General features: G+C 52.5%; 1 long non-coding RNA gene across 2 annotated transcripts in view; it reads left to right on the forward strand.

Moving 5' to 3' along the window:
- The window catches only part of LOC132534878 (uncharacterized), a 54,278-nt gene that overhangs the window by 10,894 nt on the left and 23,055 nt on the right, over nucleotides 1-20,329 (forward strand). The window contains exon 1 of one of the 2 annotated variants that reach the window (XR_009546626.1): nucleotides 16,196-16,307. The exons of the other annotated variant lie outside the window; for it this stretch is intronic. This is a non-coding gene — a long non-coding RNA (uncharacterized LOC132534878). Of the gene's footprint in view, nucleotides 1-16,195; nucleotides 16,308-20,329 lie in introns of those variants that run through there. 2 annotated transcript variants of the gene reach the window in all.

Raw genomic sequence — 20,329 nt, forward strand, 5'->3', positions numbered from 1 at the left:
GAGTCGGGCAGTAGCGCAGTAGGCTAAGTGTATGTGCTGCAAATCACAAGGACCAGCATAAAGATCCTGGTTCGAGCCCCCGGCTCCCCACCTGCAGGGGAGCCGCTTCACAGGCGGTGAAGCAAGTCTGCAAGTGTCTGTCTTTCTTTCCCCCTCTCTGTCTTCCCCTCCTCTCTCCATTCCTCTCTATCCTATCCAACAATGACAATAATAACTACAACGATAATAATTAAAAAAAAACAAGGGCAACAAAAGGTAATTTAAAAAAAAACAGGATGTAGCTGGGGGCAGTGACTATATGCCTAGTATCTGGGACAAACAATATGCCTCTCAGGCAAAGCCCCCGCTCACCACAATTACAACACCTGACCGCCCGCCCACCCTTCCTGCATACAACCCCATTCCCTTCCCCCTTTCCTCCTTTTTACTCAGATAGAAACCTTCCTAGACTGTAAGGACGGATCTGACTCTTTTGTCTGGCGATCCCTCTCAGATTTTTTTTAAAAATATTTATTTATTTATTCCCTTTTGTTGTCCTTAGACAGAGAGGGGGAGAGAAAGATAGACACCTGCAGACCTGCTTCACCGCCTGTGAAGCGACTCCCCTGCAGGTGGGGAGCCGGGGGCTCGAACTCCTCTAAGATTTTATCTCAATAAACCTGCCTTCTCTCTCTGAGATGTGAATCTCTCTGTTGCTCTCTTCCTCTTCCTTTGTGACTCGACCCCTGGTTAGTTTTTCCTATTGAGACCTTCCTTCTCAAGGAACTCACCCAGCCAGGTGTCACCAGCTTGTCACATTCAGCCTCTTTCTCAGGGTAGCTGCTCTGGCCTTGCTCCAGACCACCCACGTCAGGACCTTTGCACATGCTGCTCTCCCCTGTGGGCTCACCTCCTCACCCTTCAGCCCCAGCAAGTTCCTCTTCCCCTTCCAGCCTTTCTCAGAGGCTCCCATTAGCTATCAGCACACACACCGATTCCCCAGACCCTACGGCTCAGAGCAGTTTTCCATCATTCTGCCATCTTCCTTGCCCAGGGCCAGGGCTACTTCTGCTCAGCCACATTTGGCGCCTTGTCTGGTGCCCAGGACAGATTCGTACATGTCTGTTGAGGAAATAGCACGTGCGTGAGAGGGTGAGGGAAATGAGTGGAGTCGCTACAGGAGCGGCTCCTTAGTCTCCACTCCTGCTTCCCCCTACCTCGACCCCCCCACCCCCACTCCTGCTTGAACATGTGCCTCAGGGCCCAGTGGATCTGCTTTGCCTGACCAGCTCCCTCCTGCCTCCCTCCTCCCTGTCCTGTGCCTGGGGACAGCAGACAGGAACTGAGATTAGGTGTTTCAGACCAGGCTGGGGGAGAGTCTCAGTCACCTGACTGGGGAGGACAGGCCAAGTACAGGGTCTTCAGGGGAACTGGCACTTGCTGCTTTCTCCCATGGCCGCCCCCCGGGGGACCCTGGTCTGGGAAGTGTGCATGGACTTCCCGCCACAGTGACCATTGGCCACACCCTGCAGGCCCAGGCAGATGTCCAAAGGGGTAGGAGTGGGGAGCCAAGAGACCCAGGCAGGGCTGCAGAGAGGCTTCTGCACCCAACAGCGGCCTGAGAGTGCTCCCAGGCTCTCTCTATCAGGGCAGGAACTCGCTGAGGCTGCTGTCTTTCTAGTGCCCTGTGGGCTGGCACCCAGGGGCTACACATCCCCTCTGTCCCAGGACTGGGCCCGCAGCCCCTCCCACCTCTGTGACAGAAAGCCCCACTGGCTAGCCTGGTCTGATCCCTTATTCAAACAAAGCGGGGGCCCTGCTGACCCACCATACTCTCTTCCTGTTTTCTTTGGACACAGACTACTGGCCCAGCTGGCTGGAATCTGAATGCTTTTGGAGAGAGCCTCTGGGCTTCAAAGTGGGCACAGCAGGCAGCCCAGTGCCCTGGGATGAGCGGGCCCTAACCTGGGCACCACGCCAGCCTGGGCTGGGGGCCTTTTGTGATACTGGCAAGGGCCTGGGCCTCCGCACCCTCAGGGAGCGAGTGGCCCAGCTGAGCACCCCGCACCCCTCGTCCTGTCCATGCTGCATGGGGCAGCCCACCCTGTGTAAACCAGGCCTCAGGAAACCTCAGCTCTGAGCCTCAGGACCTTCTATGAAGCTGACCCTCTGGCCTCCCCTTCCTGGTGCCCACCATGGCACTCACTGTTGGCATTTGACCAAATGCTCAGCCTTTTTCATACCTCTGTGCCTCTGTTCATGCTGTTTCCAGCACCAGGAAGGCTTCCCTCTCCTTCCTGTCAAGCTCCTACTCATCCTGCGAAGCCCAGTTCAAATATCGCTGCCTTGTCGTGCACAGCAGCTCCTCTCCCTTCTGGGGTTTCCTGGCCTTTGTCGGAGCCACGCCTTTAACACAGCATTTGTGAAAAGTCCATTTTTTGTTTGATGTCTGCTGCTCCATCCAGACACCCAGAGGGAAGGCTCTGAGCCTGTGCACAACCCCAGGCCCAGCAGCAGGCAGGAGCAATGACAACAGCTATTCCTGGCATGGTTTAACAGGTCATTCTCTGATCTCATCTCGCTGTGTGACCTTGGACAAATCATTCAACCTCTCTGAGCCTTGCTTTCCTCCTCAATGGGATGAGGAGGCTGTCTCTCCCGTCTCCCCTCTGCGCCCTGCTCCTGGCACCCCCCCCCAGACACCTACCTACAGCTGCCCTTTGGGCTGCAAAGTGTCCATCGTTCCCTCACCAACCCCCAACGTATCCCAGAGGCTCACCTCACAGTGCTGTCCCCCTACCAGCACCCTAAAGACTCAGCACCATGGAAATGGTACCTGCCAACCCAGACAAGCACCCAGGGCACAACAGGTAGGCTACACACAGTGAGTAATGGATGCACCAACGAACAAAAGGAGACATGGCGGTTAAAGATGAAAGGCAATGGAGTCCAAGACAACCCATCACTCAGGGCTCAGGCAGCACCCTACACACACACACACACACACACACACACACACACACACACACACGCGCGCGCACACGCACACGCGTGAACATGCACACACGCACACTCACACGCGCACACACACACTCTGGGCTTCTATGTGCACACAGCCAGAGCTCTAATCCTCCCTCCCGTATACATATGTCACCACTTTCCATCAGCTGAACATTCCCCTCCTGCTGAGCCCCGATGCCCCCCGCCCCCCATGGCCGAGGGTCACTCACTCCTGCTTGGATTGTTCTGACATTTTTTCTGCCACATGTTTCCATTATGCTGTTGTTTAAAACCCATAAATCCAAGGTGCCCTCATCTTATACAGTTAGTTCACCAGGTATAAGTCTGGGGTGGTGCCACTTGGAGGTTACCTTTGGGGTGGGGCCTTTCTGCAGGTGAGCAGAAGGTGGGTGTTCCTCTTGCTGTGAACCTCTGTCTCCAGCCTGCCTCAAACAAAGCTTCTTTTCTTTTTTTTTTAATATTTATTTATTTATTCCCTTTTGTTGCACCTGTTGTTTTATTGTTGCAGTTATTATTGTTGTTGTTGGATAGGACAGAAAGGAATGGAGAGAGGAGGGGAAGACTGAGAGGGGGAGAGAAAGACAGACACCTGCAGACCTGCTTCACTGCCTGTGAAGTGACTCCCCTGCAGGTGGGGAGCCGGGAGGACAAAACTACATTTCTGTGGGCTTCATCCTACTAGGTTTGGTCCAGAAAATAACAGACCCCCCCAAACTCATATATATATATGGCTGGCAATTATGCTAGAGAATATTTAAGATATAGCCACATATGTAGAAGACTCTGCTGACTGAGAAAGATCGCTAAGTGAATGTGGGGGCAGTGAGTGGGGGTGGGGAGCGGGCTGGGACGCCACCTCAGGGCACACTCTGGTCCCTGCCTTCTCCCAGGCTTCCGAGGCCTCCGCCCGCAGCTGTGTGAGGCTGGGCCTGGGCCAGGCCGCAGGGTGCTTCCTCTGGGAGTTGGGACACTGTCTATTCTGTGAGAACCTCCGAAGGCCTGGATGGTAAGTCAGCTCTCGCTCAGCCCTCCAGCACAAGGCAGGACACCCAAAAGGGAGGGGAGCAGGAGCCTCATGGAGGAGCTGAGCTGGGCTGTAGACCCTGCCTGGCAGCATCCTCTCTAGGCTCGACACACATCTCATCATCTCCCCACATCGCCTGCACTTTCCTCCTGCACAGTGACCTGGGGAACAGTGTGCTGCAGATTCTTTCAGTCATGGCAAGGCTTGGGGTGGCTGCTCCCAGGATCAGCTGAGGCTGGAAACTGGGTGGAAGTCAGCTTTGGAGCTCCCTGCCTCCTGGGACTGGACTGGGGTGTGGGGTCACTGCAGGGAGCTTCTCAGCAGTAGCCTGTGCAGGACCCCTACCCACGTCCTCGGGTTCAGCTATAGTGGGGCCTCTGATGGCAGACTCTCAGGCTGGAACCCTGCTTCTGCCTCAGAACATTGAGCAATAGGGTGGGGGAGATAACATAGTGGTTACGCAAACAGACACTCTTGCCTGAGGCTGCGAGGTCCCAGATTCAATCCCTGTACCACCTTAAGCCAGAGCTGAGCAGTGCTCTGGTACAAAAAAAAATTAATTAAAAATAAATAAGAGAATGTTTAACAGGAGTCGGGCAGTAGCGCAGTGGGTTAAGCACACGTGGCACAAAGTGCAAGGACCGGTGTAAGGATCCTGGTTTGAGCCCCTGGCTCCCCACCTGCAGGGGAGGTGTCTGTCTTTCTCTCCCCCTCTCTGTCTTCCCCTCCTCTCTCCATTTCTCTCTGTCCTATCCTACAACAATGACATCAATAACAACAATAAAACAACAAAGGCAACCAAAGGGAATAAATAAATTTTTTTTAAAAAAGAATATTTAGCGATAAAACCCGGGAAGCAAGGGGGCCGGAGGGCATGGCCTAAGGGGTATGGGGGTGCTGAGGAACTGACCCCCTAAAGTGCTGGAGGAAGCATAGGGGAGCAGCCTGGGCCTCCACATATCTCAGAGATGGACTCTGTTCTGGGTAACCTTCTCCCTCCCCTGCCTGGCAGGGCTCTGGGGCTCCTGGGAGCTGGGCAGAGGGTCCACCCTCTGGGGAACTCACCCTGCCCCCCTCAGCCCTCCCTCCCCTTCTCCAGCTGGGTTGGAGGAGCACCCCACTTGCTCCTGGCCACACCCTCACATTGCCACACTCCACCCCACAGCACCACTACCAGAAGACCCTCCTGGGGGTCCCGACCGCCCTTATATAGGTGAACAAAAGGGGGCTGGGGCATAAGCAGGGCTGCTTGGAGACTGAGTGATCCATGTTCTGAACACCCAGCCACAGGGCCAGCTGGGGAGGTCTCTGGACTGGGCCTGGAAAGGGGGTTCTAGTCACAGCAACCCCAAGGCATGGTCCACCCAGGCCCTCCAGTCTGCTGGCAGTCTTAGGGGTGCAGGGTAGGAATCTCATTTTGGAGAAAGTTGTTCTGTTTCAGCTGTTCTCTGGGGAGCAGGCTGGCCACTCCAAGGGTTGCTAGCAGGAGCTAGGAAGGCCCACTGTGAGATGGGTCCTTAAGAACATGGGTTCGGTTCCTCTTCACCAAGGGGTCTGGTAGAGGAGGGTTTGGGAAGGAGGCCAAATGCTACAGGTTGGGGGAGAGCGCCTGCTGAGGCATCTGCTACAGATGCAAGGGACGGGGAGGGTGTGCCCCCGCGGTGGGAGGGGGGATAACAGGGTCCCCGCTGCTGGGCTTCAGGTCGAGGCATTACCATTCTTCCCTGCCATCTGTCCGGGTCCCCGTAGGGCACAGTCCAGAGGGTCCTCTGTCTTTCCCCACTCCCCAGGGGCCAGCAGCCCCCGCCCCACCCTGAAGGCCACTTCTGCGAGTGGGAGGCCTGGGACCCTCGGGTGGGACTTGGCCAGAGTCCCCGGCTCTGTACGCCCTAGCAGCCTGAGAAGCCCGTGGCCGCATTCATGGGTCCTGTTCCCGCTTGCAGAGGGGACCCCAGTCGGCCTGGCCGCTGCCCCCTGAAGCCCTCAGCCCGCCCAAAGCGCCCCGTGTCCCTCTACCACGCCACACTCGCCTGTGACCGACCGCCGGACAGCAAGGAGGAGCAGCCACCTCCGCGCCCCACCAGGACCTGACTCCTCCTTCCCCCTTTTTAAAGGGAAGTAACCTGACCCGACCACTACTCCTCCGGGGTTAACCCCTTGCCGGCCAGCCTCCTGCCGCTACTGCCTGGATCCCCTGCGCCCACCTCAGCCGCAGGCAACCCTGAGCCCCAAGGCGATTGGAGGGGTCACCCAGCCCTCCTGCTGCCGATGGGATGGAGGGAATCAGCCTGAATTGGTTTGGCTCCAGGCTCCTGCTCCCGCCTCCAGCCCCCAGTGACCCAGGGCCCCACCCCTCCACATCTGTATGGCATCTGCCAGTGGAGCAGGGGCAGGAGGCTAAGGGAGCCCTACTCACCCGGAAAAAGAAATCGCGCACCCCTAGATGGGTGTTCCGGTAACTGAATCACAGCAGGTCCTACCTGATGCCAAGCACAAGCGTTACTTTACACTTCAAGGAAATCAAGTTCAAGTGGGTCTCTGTGGGCTAAAGTCAGGGTGTGTGTGCAAGGCTTCCTGGGGAGGGGGGCACACTGCATCCTTTCCTTTGCCTCTTCTAGCTTCCAGAGGCTGCCCACACGCTTTGGCTCCTGGCCCCCAACAACTTCAAAGCCAGTAATGCCCACCCCACCCTGTCTATCTGACACTCACTCCTCCAGGACTGATTGCAGGCAGCATCCACAGGGAGACTGCAAGGCCATCTCCCTAAGAAAGGTCATCTGAGTGTGGTGTCCGTGCCAGCTGCAGCTTCCTTTCCCCTTCGCCAGGAAGCATGGCATACACAGACTGGGGGCTAAGAGGAACACGTCACCTCTGGCTATTCAAGATGCCTGGGACTGAGGTCTGGAGGCAGCTTTAGTGTCCATACGTCCATCCGGGTCTCGCTGGCTCTTCCTCACAAAAGCCAGGACACACACACACACACACACACACACACACACACACACACACACACACACACACGGTCACATGCTCACTGGCAATTGTAAGACTCTCACTTAGTCTTATTCCTGAGACCTGAGAAGCCATCTGCAGTTTCCCTCTCCCTCCAGGCTCTTGCCAACGCTCTCCTCCAGCAGGTTGGGCCCAATCTTCCCCAGGCATTTTTTTGAGAAGAGTAAACAGGTTGTGGCAGAAATGCCACCTGACTTTCTGGAGGGCAGATATGTCTTCTTTAACAGAGCACTGCTCAGCTCTGGTTTATGGTAATATAGAGGATTGAATCTGGGATCTTGGAGCCTCAGTATCTTTGCATAACCATTATGCTATCTACCCCCACCCAAGGGCAGTTTTATGAAGATAGGAATGAAGGTAGCTTCTAGGAATTTATGAAATTTGTAGCATAACCCCCACTCCCAGACAGGGACACTCCTTTCTTGATTTTTTTTTCTTTTCTTTTTTTTTTTTTCTTTTACCAGAGCACCGGCTCAGCTCTGGCTTATAGTGGTGCAGGGGATTGAACCTGGGACTACGGAGCCTCAGGCATGATAGTCTCTTTGCATAACCACTATGCTATCTACCCCTGCCCTTGATGTTTTTTTTTTTTTTTTTTTGTCTTGCAGGCTTTAAAAATACTTACCTTGGGAGTCGGTTAGTAGCACACGTGGCTGGCCTAAGGCTCCCGGTTTGAGCCCCTGGCTCCCCACCTGCAGGGGAGTCGCTTCACAAGTGGTGAAGCAGGTCTGCAGGTGTCTGTCTTTCTCTCTCCCTCTCTGTCTTCCCCTCCTCTCTCCATTTCTCTCTGTCCTATCTAACAATGACATCAATAACTACAACAGTGGTCCAGGAGGTGGCGCAGTGGATAAAGCATTAGACTCTCAAGCATGAGGTCCTGAGTTCAATCCCTGGCAGCACATGTGCCAGAGTGATGTCTGGTTCTTTCTCTCTTCCTATCTTTCTCATGAATAAATAAAATATTTAAAAATAAAAAAATAACTACAACAACAATAAAAAGGGCAACAAAAGGAAAAATAAATAAATAAATATAGAAATAAATGAATCTCTATTTAGTTATTGGGTAGAGACATCCAGAAACCGAGAGGGAAGGGGGTGATAGGGAGAGAGGCAGTGAGACACTTGCAGCCCTGCTTCACCACTTGTGAAGCTTTCCCCCTGCAGGTGGGGATTGAGGTTTTGAACCTGGGTCCTTGTGCTTTTTAACTTGTACTCAACCAGGTGAGTCCCCCCATTGGGGGACTCCTTTCTAAGTATCACCCCAAACCTGTACAGCTTCTGGCCAGGACAGTGGGTCAGTGGTGGAGCCAGGTCCTAGGTACCGTCTGATTCCTGGCACCACATATAAATTGCAAAGACAAAAGAAATACAACATTCGAAATGGTGGAGCAATGCTTTCTCTCTCAAAAAATCAATGCAACCTGAAGTTTCAAGAAAGAACTGATAAACTTAACTACATAAAAAAGCTTACTGCATTGTGAGGCCGGGTGATGGCGCACCTGGTTGAGCACATATATTACAATACACAAGGACCTGGTTTAAGCCCCTGGTCCACCACATGCAGGGGGAAAGCTTTGCAAGTGGTGAAGCAGTGCTGCAGGTGTCTCTCTGTCTTGCTCCCTCTCTATCCCCCCCTTCCTCTCAATTTCTGGCTATCTAGGAAATAATGATAATAATAATAATAATAAAAGAGTTTAGTGCATTACAAACAGCACCCCCAAAAGAAAATCCCCCCTAAAAAAGACCAAAACTTTTCATTGAAAAGAAAGGTATAAAGACAGATGAAAAGTTGTCATGAACCATTTAACAGTGAACCCGCCATGACTCAAACGGGAAGACTGGGCTACGGATATGAAGAAATGGTGACTGGGAAAAGGGGAGTTCAGATTCACCGTGAACATGTGATGCTCAGTAACTTTTAGTTAGACCCCCCAGGTCAGCAAAGATAAGCCTTTGGTAACTTCCTAGGCCTGCACATGTGGGACAACAGGTTCTCCGCAACACACACACACACACACACACACACACACACACACACAAGCTTTGCTGGTCGGTGGTAAACTGACACAGCCTGTCAGAGGCAATTTGGGTATGTTTATCCAACACGTAAACACACATCCTCTTTGACTCAGCATTTCCACTTACAGAGATCTAGAGTCTCACAGGCCAGCTTGCCAGCTCGCACCTGGCGTAGAGGCGTACGGCTCCCCGTGCAGCCTTGCTGGGAGCTCTCTGCTGACGCACTAAGGCTACACAGTGGCAGCCCAAAGAGAAGGCCACTGAGTGACGAAAGCTGTACGCTTCTCACTGTGAGGTGGGGCATCAATTTTTTTTTTTTTTTTAAAGATTGTCTTTTTTGAGGGACTGGGTGGTGGCACGCCTGGTTAAGCGTTCACATTACAGTGCACAAGGACACAGGTTCGAGCCCTCGGTTCCCACCTGCAGGGGGAAAGCTTCACAAGTGGTGAAGCAGGGATGCAGGTGTCTCTCTGTCTCTTCCCTCTCCCATCCCTTTCAATTTCTGGCTGTCTCTATCCAATAGATAAAGAGAATACCAAAAAAAAAAAAATTTCTTTTTCAAAAGAAATTTTTTAAAAGATTTTATTTTTTACATTTTATTTATTTTGGAGAAACATAAATCGAGAAGGAAGGTGGAGATAGGGAGAGAGACACCTGCAGCCCTGTTTCACCACTCATGAAGCTCCCCCTGCAGGTGGGGACCGGGGGCTTGAACAGGGGTTCTTGCATATGGTAACATGTGTGCTCAACCAGGTGCACCACTGCACAGTCCCTCAACTTTCCCTGTTTTTTTTAAAAATTTTTATATATATTTATTTTCCCTTTTTGTTGTCCTTGTTGTTTTTCACTGTTGTAGTTATTATTGTTGTCATTGTTGTTGGATAGGACAGAGAGAAATGGAGAGAGGAGGGGAAGACAGAGAGGGGGAGAGAAAGACAGACACCTGCAGACCTGCTTCACCGCCTGTGAAGCGACTCTCCTGCAGGTGGGAAGCCAGGGGGCTCGAACTGGGATCCCTGCTGGTCCTTGCGCTTTGTGTCACATGCGCTTAACCCGCTGCGCTACCGCCCGGCTCCCTCAATTTTTCTATTCAAAGGCAAAAAGCACGGAGGCACACAGCTTGCTCTTGGACATGTGTATCTACAAGCGCTAAGGACACACAGGAAACTGATAACACAGTCAGACATCTGGAGCACGGAGCACCTTTCCCAAGGTGTCCTTGTGTTTTACTGAATGTTCAACTGTGTGGATGTGCTGCCCACTCAAAATAGAAATGAGAGGAAAATAAAAACTCAACTCATCACAGGGTCTTCCTAAAGACAGGTGACTCCCTTACTTTCACAGCACTAAACTCATCAGAGGGTTTAGCTGAAGACGGGTGGTGACTCCCTCAGAGACATGGCACTACAAACCCGGAGCTCACCCATCCAAGATGCTTCAACCCCAAGTCCACCACCGACTGCCTTTTGTCTCTCGTCAGTGTTTGTGCACAGTTTCACTCTGGGAGCCTGCAGAAAAGACAATGCCACCTCACTGCACAGAGCTACTCTCAGCACTAAAAGGAGGGTGGGGCAGGGCGAGGGCCTAAGGAAAAAATTGTGCAACTTGGCATCTGAATTGTGCAACTTCTTGGGAAGTTTCAAAGGTGAGACTACTGGGGAACGAACCTTACCACCCCCAAGATGTGTCACTTTGTCCTAAGGACCAGTTCCTGGGAGGGGCTCTGGGGCTAGGTGGAAGGAAGCTGCCCTTTTGTAAAGGAAAATCTCTCTTTCTGAGGAAGACTCCTTCACTGCTGGGAAGACGATCTCTGAGACACTTCAGTGGAGAAGGTGGCAAGTTAATCTAAGGCCAGACCCTTGTGCCCAGCCAGCCTCTTCCAGTGACCTCTCAAGTCTGCCCACCCACACTTCCACTCATTTTGTTGAGTGATTGGTTTTACCGGGTTTTCCACACACAGAAGAGGTAGACATACTTTCAAAATTCTTTTTTTTTTCTCCCCTCAAGAATACTCAGTTACCAAAGTTCAAGATGAGGACTGGCAAGATAGCTCCTCTTGACAGTGTGCTTGCTTTGCCATGGCATGGGTCCTACCCCACCATGTTTGAGGAAGCTTTGGTGCTGTGCTATCTTTCCCTCCCCTCTCTATTTGGAAAAAAAAAAAAAAAGTCAGCTCAGAGTGGTGAAGGCCCAGAAACATTTAAAAAAAAAAAAATCAAGATGAAAATACCAGAGGATTAATGGATTTGATAATATTAGAAAAAGGTCGAGCTTTTTGTATCTACAGAAGAATTGGCTGGATGACTGAAATTTTGTTGTTGTTTTGTTTTTAAATATTTATTTATTCCCTTTTGTTGCCCTTGTTTTTTATTGTTATAGTTATTACTGTTGTTGTTGATGTCGTTGTTGTTGGATAGGACAGAAATGGAGAGAGGGGAAGACAGAGAGAGGGAGAGAAAGACAGACACCTGCAGACCTGCTTCACTGCCTGTGAAGTGACTCTCTTGCAGGTGGGGAGCAGGGGCTCGAACCAGGATCCTTACGCTGGTCCTTGTGCTTTATGCCACGTGTGCTTAACCCACTGTGCTACTGCCTGACTCTCTGAAATTTGTTTTGAAGCAATTCAGGTGAAGTGCAAAAGTCAGGGCCAGCTGCTCAATACTGACTTAAGATGGGCAGGGTGGGGAGATGGCTCAAACTGTAGGGTACCAGGTTCATGTCTGAGGCACTGAAGGTCTCAGCTTCAATCCCAGCACCACCATAAATCCCAACTGAGCAATGCTCTCATTTCTCCATGAATCTTTAAAAAATAGAATAAAGTGGGGGTGGGGACATGGCTGACCAATAGAGTATACATCAGGAGCAAGAATCCAGGTTCAAGCCCCAAATTGCCACATGGGAGCCCCTGCAAGGGAAGCCTCACCAGTGGAGCAGTGGAGCAGATACCCAGGCTAGGAGTAAGGGGCATGGTGGGCAGAAGGCTGGGCCAGGCTGGGCTGGGCATGGAGTCCTGAATGCTGAGCTAAGAGGCCTCAACCCAGGGGACAGAGTCCTAGGAGGGCTGTGAAGAAAGGGCATGGATGGAGTTAGACTGGCCTTGAGACTGAGCCCCTGGGACAGTTTGGGGGCCAGCCGGGAGTGGAGCCCCAGGAAGGAGAGGGCTCTCCAGGGTGTAAGGAGCTGCTTTGGGGCTGCCTGGTGACTAAGGGACGGAGGCAGATCGGGGCAGCAGCAGGGGTGGGTGGTTACTGCCGGGGCTGGAGCTGCCAGTGCTGGAGTCAGCCTTTCCTGGAGCTGAGACTCCCCACCCTCCTCTCATGCTGTTGTTTTCAAGAATTCAGTTTGGGTTTTATTATAAAATTGATTAGAAACACATTTTTGGAAAAGAGAGAGAGAGAGAAAAAAAAAAAAAGGAGGACAAAGAGCAGCTTTTTGAGAAGCTGTCTTGGGCAGGCAGGAAGCGGGCCTCTGGATGTCCAGTTGGGCCCAGCAGGGTCAAGTGCGCAGGGCAGGGTGGGGGGGTGGTGGCAGGGGAGAGCCAGGCAGGAAGGCAGAGCTGCACTCTGCACCCCTGGGCAGGCACCCTACCTTTGTTTCCCCACCTGTGAAGTGGGCGCGCTCCCTCAGACTGCAGGATCTGAAAGGAGGCTGTCAGGAGGTGTGTGTGGCACTCAGGGAACAGCATTGCGAGACACTGCCTGGGAGGGTGACCAACCTGGACTCTGGGTCACCTGCCCATAGCCCTGCCAGATCCTGCCCTCTCTGACGGGACCCTTTACTACGCTCCCTCTCGTTCCCCAGGCCCAGCTCCCTGAGAAGTGGCTGTCCACTGTCCTTATCCTTCCACTCAGCACTTTTTTTCTTTCCTCTGGAAACTGGCTGTTACTTTTATTAGTATTGTTGTTGTTTTTCGCTTTAAAAAATATTTTTAATATTTATTTATTCCCTTTTGTTGTCCTTGTTTTATTGTTGTAGTTATTATTGTTGTTGTTGTTATTGATGTCATCATTGTTGGACAGGACAGAGAGAAATGGAGAGAGGAGGGGAAGACAGAGAGGGGGAGAGAAAGACAGACACCTGCAGACCTGCTTCACCGCCTATGAAATGACTCCCCTGCAGGTGGGGAGCTGGAGGCTCGAACTGGGATCCTTATGCCGGTCCATGCACTTCGTGCCCCGTGTGCTTAACCCACTGCGCTACTACCCGACTTCCTTTTTTTTTTTTTTAAATGAGCCCAGGTCTTGTACATATATGATTTCATTGTGTCCATGACACCTTTTCATTCAGACAGAGAAGGAAAAAAAACTAAGAGGAGAGAGAGAGAGAGAGAGAGAGAGAGAGAGAGGCTACAGCACCAGAGCTTCCTCTGGTTTCATGGCATTCCCATGTGGTGCTGGGGTTTGTTCCTGCATCATACACACGGCAAGCAGTGCACCTGCAGGGAGATGTCTGTCCAGACCAACTGGTTTCTATATCTGTTTTCTAAAATTTTATTTAGTTCTTGAGATGACTTTGGTTTAAGACTATAAATATTTTACAAGCATGATTTCGCATCTTCAGATGTTGCCAATATTCCTCCACCAAGTCCACTGGACCCCTGAACCTTGGGGCCCTCACCCCCACCCCACCCCCTTTGGTAACAACAGCTCTGCTGCTGTCCAGGCCATCCATCACCTTCTGCCCACCTGGCCAGCACCCAGGCCACAGCCACCCCACAGCACTGGCCAGTGAAGGTCCTTCCCTAGCAGGTGCCGCCCCAACAATAGGACTTGCCTGTCACTCTGTCATGGACTCAGCGACCATTTCAGCAGCAGCCACATATCCTGCCACCATCCTGCAGGCCAGGAAGCTGAGGTCAGGCACACAAATCAGATGCACAGAAAACATGGCGCCCGGAATGGGCTGTCCCAGGAGAAGTAGGAGCATGGGCCTGAAGTCACTGGGCTCCACTCCAGGCTTCAGGGGGCCCAGCCAGAGGCTTGAGGAAAGGGTTAGCCAGAACCCAAGTCACACACTGGCTCTTAAGCAGGTTGGGGGATGGATAGTGGCCAAGGGTCAGGGTTTGTGTCCTGGCTGGGACACTCATTAGCTGAGTACCTCTGAGCAAGTAGCATCTCCATGCCTCAGTTTCCTTACCTACAGAGGTAATAACACTCTTTCTTTTTAATTTTTTTGTTTTATTTATTTGCTATTGGATATAGGCAGTGAGAAATTGAGAGGGAAGGGGAAAATAGGGAGAGAGAAGCTTTCTCCCTGAGGGTGGGGACTAGGTTTGAACCTGGATCCTTGTGCACTGTAATATATGTGCTTAACCAGGTGCACCACCAACCCCCCTCCTTTTTTTTTTTTTTTTTTTTTACCAGAGCACTACTCAGCTCTGGTTTAGGTGGTGCAGGGGATTGAACCTGGAACTTTGGAACCTCAGGCATCAGAGTCTCTTTGCATAACCATTATGCTATCTACCTCTGCCCATAGCATTCTTTTTTTAATGCACTATTAGGGAATGAATCCAAGGCCTCTGGACTGCCTTCTTGGCCTAGTTTTTATTCTCTCTCTTTTTTTTCCTAGAAGGAGAGAGAGAGAGAGAGAGAGAGAGAGGAGTGAGACACACTGAAGCACCACTCAACCATCCATGAAGTTCTATCCTGGGATCAAACCCTCATGAGTAGAACATGTGCTCTGCACCTGAGTCAGCTCTCAGACCCCTAGGGACAGTGGGTTAGGGTATACCTGACACACAGTAAACTATCATTCACCTAGTGTGTAACCTGTTAAAAGTCTGGGGGCCAGGGATGTAGCTCAGTGGTGGAAGGCATAGTTTGCATGTATGAGGTTCTGGGTTTGATCCCTGGCACGCCATTCCCTCCTGCTCTCAAATACTATACAAACACATACAGGCAGAAAAACATCCTGTCTAGTCTGATCCCTTTGTCCAGCCTCTCTCCAGTCCACCTTGCTGCCCTGTTCTCACAGACGCTGGGCTTTTCCCTGTCATTGTGAATTAGCTTAACTTTTCTGGAACTTTAGGTAAGTGGACCCATGGTATGTGCTCTCTCACCAGCAGGGTGGTTTTCGGATGAGCCGCGCTTTCTTTCCTGCCCATGCTACCTGTCTGCTGAGGGCTGGCTGCAGCCCTGCACCAAGCCAGCCCCAGCAGAACAGCCTGGCTGGAGGAGGGGCCCTATCTGAGGAGCTCCCAGCGCTATAGGTCAATATGGGTGACTGGGGAGATGGTGCAGTGACAGAGCTCAGGACTGGCAAGCTTGGGTCCCAAGTCTTAACCCCAGCACCGAGTGATACTCTCGTTCTCTCTTGTTAGTAAACAAATCTTGAAAAAAGTGAAGGCTACCTCAACTCCTGAAGCTTCATAGAAGTGGTGTGTCACAAGCTGCTGGAGCACTGACGGAGGTCAGTCAGGTCTCCAAGCCTGACTGCAAAGGTGTGAGGGAGTATAGGGCCCCCCCATAGACAGTGCTCCCAGCTGGCTGCCCCACTGTGTGACCCCTACCTAGCTTCCTCCACTCCCTCACAGAGGCCCTTGCCCCGAGGCTGTCTCCTCCGGAAGGCCAGAAGACTGTGGCCCTGGCTGGTGCAGGCTATGTGGCAACGTGTCCTGAAGGTTCCTTTGCTGCAGCCTGGACAGCTAGGCTTGGGGCTTTCCCCTTCTTTCCTGTAAGTGCTTCCGAGTCAGTTGGGCTGGCTTTATTGTTTGTGCCCACAGAACCTGACTGGGCACAGGGAGGGTTTGCCCACTTCACAGGTGAGGAGACATCAGGTATGCTGCCCCACGTCACACTGCTGACAGGCGATGGGGCCGGAATTCAAGCCAAGTTTCTATCCAATCCCAGGCTTTCTGTCTCTACAAGAGCTGCTTTGTTCTACACCACCTACATACAACTAGACCTGGGCAGGGCACCAAGCTCGCACTTTGCAGTGCGGTCTTCCATGCCTGGCTTGCCCCCAGCCCCATCCCTGCACCCCAGGCTGCAGTGATCATGGAGCTCCATGCATGCTGGGAAGGAAACAGGAGTGTGTGTCTTAATTCACTGAGCATCATTTATTCACTGGCCACTAAATATGGGCCAGTCACTATGCTAGGAGCCAGTAAAACAGCAAATAGCAACAGAGAACAAAAAACAGGTGACATCACACACGTGCCAAGCTGCGTGCTATGTGTGGTGTGAAATTGGGTGGCTGATCCAGGCTGGTGGTACAGGGACAATCAATCTCTGGAGGTGACATCTGAGAAGAGGTGAGCAGTGAGGAGGCAGGAAAACAGGCAGAGGGGCTGGAGGGGCGAAGGCAGAAGAAGTGGCAGGAGGGGGAGCAGGTGAGAGCAGGGAGGCAGGTGGGGCTGGCTAAGCTGAGCCTGTGTTTTGCTTTGAGGTCAAAAGGAAGGCTCTGGAATGTTTTAAGCACTGCAGGGCAGTGGTCCAATCTAATTAAGTTTTGGAAGGTTTATCCTGGGTGCTGAGGGATGACAGGGTCCCTTGGGACACAGAGGGTGGGTGTGACAGAAAGACCACCTAGGGTTGGGTGTGCAGTGGGTAGTGCCATGCAGAGGTGGGCAGTGGAGTCTCTGGGAGAGGGGTGACACTGGGGGCCAAGGGAGTGACAATATAGGGGTCAGGGGGTAGAAACCTTCAAGCCACAAAGCTGGGACTGGCAGGCCCAAAGTAAAGGGCTGCCTGTGTGGACATTGGGAGCCAAAGGTCACAGGGAGGACACAAGAAGCCAGAGCAACGCAGCTGGGCTGGGAGTGAGGCGAACGCACAATCAGCCTGACTTTACACTGGGGCGGGGCCTGGCAGGCAGGTCCCACGGCAGGCTGTCACCCTGTGCCAGGCACGAGATGATGCCACAGAGCAACACTGTGACGTCAGCCTGAACTGCACTAAGTCTGCACCTAGGGATTCCCCCACGTTGGAGTCCCCCCACCCTGGAATGTCATCAGACATTCAATGGCAGACAGGTGACCTGCTCATCCCAGGTGGGGGCTGGGCACTTAGGAGGGACTTCACCAGAAATACCCCAATGCTCCCTCCTGGCCTGGCATCTGAGGGAGCAGGCCAACCCTTACCCCCAGGCCACACTGAGAAAGCTCCCCAAAAGCTGTTTTAGCACTTGGCACTGCCAATGTCAGCTTGCCTCAGCTAGAGAAGTACTTCCCAGGGAGAAAAGAGAACTTCCTGGGGGCCTTACTTGGACAGATGGTGTGAGGGGGTATGGCCATGGCTCACAGGAAGGTGCCCAGTGCTCTGAACTCAGGCTAGAGGGGTCAGTCCCAAGCTGCCTGGGGCCAAGGCTGTGATCTGTCTGCACTGCACCTACATTAGGCTGGAAGTGTCCTGGGCCTCCAGTTGCATTACCTACTTACGAGCATCCAGAGACAGAGTGAGCAGACCCTGGCCTGCAGTGCCCAGCAGGCTGAGTCATCAAGTCACACATGGGGCCCTTCCCTCTGTTGTGTCAGTAGAGGTAGGACCTCCAAATTCGGGGCCAATATGGACCACCAGTAACACCCCCACCCCCAGCTGGTGCCTCCACTTGGACAGGCCGGTGACAAACCAGGCTGCTGGCAGATGTTCTGAGTGTCTCTGCAGGTGCAGGCCCCCTGCCCATAAGAAGTCGGCTGCCATCCTATTAATCTCAGCCAGGTGGGCGACAGCCTTCCTCTTGCCTTGAGAAGGAGGGTCCCTGGGCCTGTCCCAGGTGCCAGGAGGCACTGAAGGCAGCCCTGCTCCCAAGCACTCTGCTACCAGGTTGATCCAGAGCAGAACACAATGGAAGGTTTATTTATTTATTGTTGGATAGAGACAGAAAATTTGAGGAGGGTGGGGGAGACAGAGAGGGACAGAGAGAGAGAGAGAGACCTGCAGCCTTGCTTCATCACTCATGAAGCTTCCCCCCTGCAGGTGGGGACCAGGGGCTTGAACCTGGGTGCTTGCACATTGTAATGTGTGTACTTAACCAGATACACCACCACCTGGCCCCATCTTTTTTTTTAACTGTGGTTTATAGATTAAACCTGGAGCCTTTGTTGCCTCAGATATGCATAACCATTATGCTGTCTCCCCAGTCCTGATAAGGCTCACTCTTGAGAAGGCCAGGAGACTCTGTTTCTCGGGGCTCCAGCTCCAGGGCAGGCCGGCCAATGCCTTCACCTGGCCCACCACAGTGCCTGTGGACTTCTCACCCCACCCTTCGAGTACCATCCCCACGGTGGTACGCCCCACCACCCTGAGAGCTGAGCGCAGGACCCCAGGGCCCCAGAGAATGGGAGCCGACTCACTAGAAGGATGAGCCACTGCCTCAGCCCTTCATTCAGCTGACAGTTCTTTATTGCACAGCACAAAATAGGCACAGCACTGGACACCAGGCAAAGCCCTGGCCTCAAGGGCTCACACACTACGGGGGGGGGGGGGTGACAGGAACCACAACCCACACATGCAAGACGTCAGAGCCACACAGAAAGGCAGGTAGAGCAAGGATCACACCACGGCTTCATCCAGAGCACAGTCTGGCTGTAGTGGATGGAGGAGGCCAACGCCAAGGCCAGATGGACCCAACTTCCAGGGGGATCCATTTTGGGCTTGAGTAACCAAAACCCAGGTCTCTGTTTCTGAATCCTGTCAACTGGGAACCCTTGCTTCTATCCAGGTCAAGGGCCTAGGGGCTGAGAGGGGACAGGGCGGTTTTATCACCTTAAGTTGTGAGCTAACAGGAATGCATCTCCCCTTTAAAGCATGAGTTGCATTCAAATGGTGTCTGGAGAAGACTGGATCTTGGTTAAGCTCTAGAAATGTGAGAAACTCCCCTTTCTTGTTCTGGTCATCCAGGCTGTGGAACTTGTGTCACAGCAGCTGGAATGCAAACAGGGTATTTGGAGCATGGCCCATCAGGATACCATGGGGTCAGCTGAGAGCGAGAAATGGGCGACCGTCCTTTCACTATTCCCTACATCACCAACTGCCAGTCAGACTCCATCTGTTCCTGTTCCTGAGCAGACAGAAACACCCGCTTCTCTCCCTATCCTCAGATTCTAGAGCTGAGCCTGGCATTCACCAGGCACTCAGAGACTATACAATGGAGTACGGGGAGGTTTCTAGCCTGGGGCAGAGAGCAGCGAAAACCCCAAATTCCACTTCACCCCGGGAAATTCTCGACACAAACCATCTGGGACACTGACTCCCAAATCCAAACCCAGTCCTTTTCCGTAACAGAAAACATGCAGCAGCATTATCTGTACCTGTCTGTCCCCCTAACCATATTCTCCACCCCACCCCCCAAAAAAAAGAGACCAAAAAGGATTTCTTCTTTAAAAGAAAGTGGCTGGGGATGTAGCTCAGTGGGAGAGCAGCAAGCTGTTAATGAACAAGTACTGAGGCTTGTCCAAAGGGATTGAATCCTCAGGACAACAAGCCAGGGTGGAGTTCTCTGCACCCATAAGAGGCAGTGAGAACGCCGGGGGATCCCCACTGTGGAAGTCTACAGGACCACTGCTGAACTGGGGGCCACGGGTTCTGGCAGGCAACACTATGAGCACTGTCCCAGGAAATCAGCACCAGCCCTGCAGCGCTTTAGCTCTGAAACAGATGACTGGCTTTGTCTCTGAAGGTAGTTTTCATTCTTAGCCCACACGTGTGACCTAGAGCTGATCCTCTAGCCTCTTTCAATCACTTTCCTCAGCTGCAGAATGGAGACAGTAGCATCCCCTCTCAGGATTCTGAAAGGGTCTTTCTTATTCATGTTATCTTATAGTAGATGTAAAATAAATACTGGTTTCCTCCCTTCCTTCCTCGTTCACTTTTGGCAGATGTGTGCTAGAAGGATGTGACTGTGCTGAAATGGGTTTAAACAAGAGCGAACCCTTCTGAGGAATGATGTCAGGGTTCTCAGTCCCAGAGAGATTTGGCTACATTTCTCTCTTCCAGCGTAAGAGGCCTACCTGCCTTCCAACCACACTGCCCAGTTCTGAGGCTCTTGGGAGGTGTGAAAGAGCTAGGACAAGAGCTATAGGGAGCCAGGGGCACCCAGGACAGGAGGCTGTGACCAGAGGCAAAGATGTGAACCTGAAACTCAGTCCTGTTGGGTGACAGCATCCGAGGCTGGAGGAAGCAGCTGGAGTGTTGGCCACACAAAGTCCTTATGATGATGCCCTAGGTCATCACAGGAAAGACTCAGCACAGGTTTCCAAAGTCCTGGGCGAATGCCATTAAGGGGAATAGGCTACGGCCGCAGCTGAGCTCCAGGGAGCAGAGGCTGCCCCTTTCC

Source organism: Erinaceus europaeus, chromosome 20 (assembly GCF_950295315.1).
Source record: "Erinaceus europaeus chromosome 20, mEriEur2.1, whole genome shotgun sequence".
NCBI lineage: Eukaryota > Metazoa > Chordata > Mammalia > Eulipotyphla > Erinaceidae > Erinaceus > Erinaceus europaeus.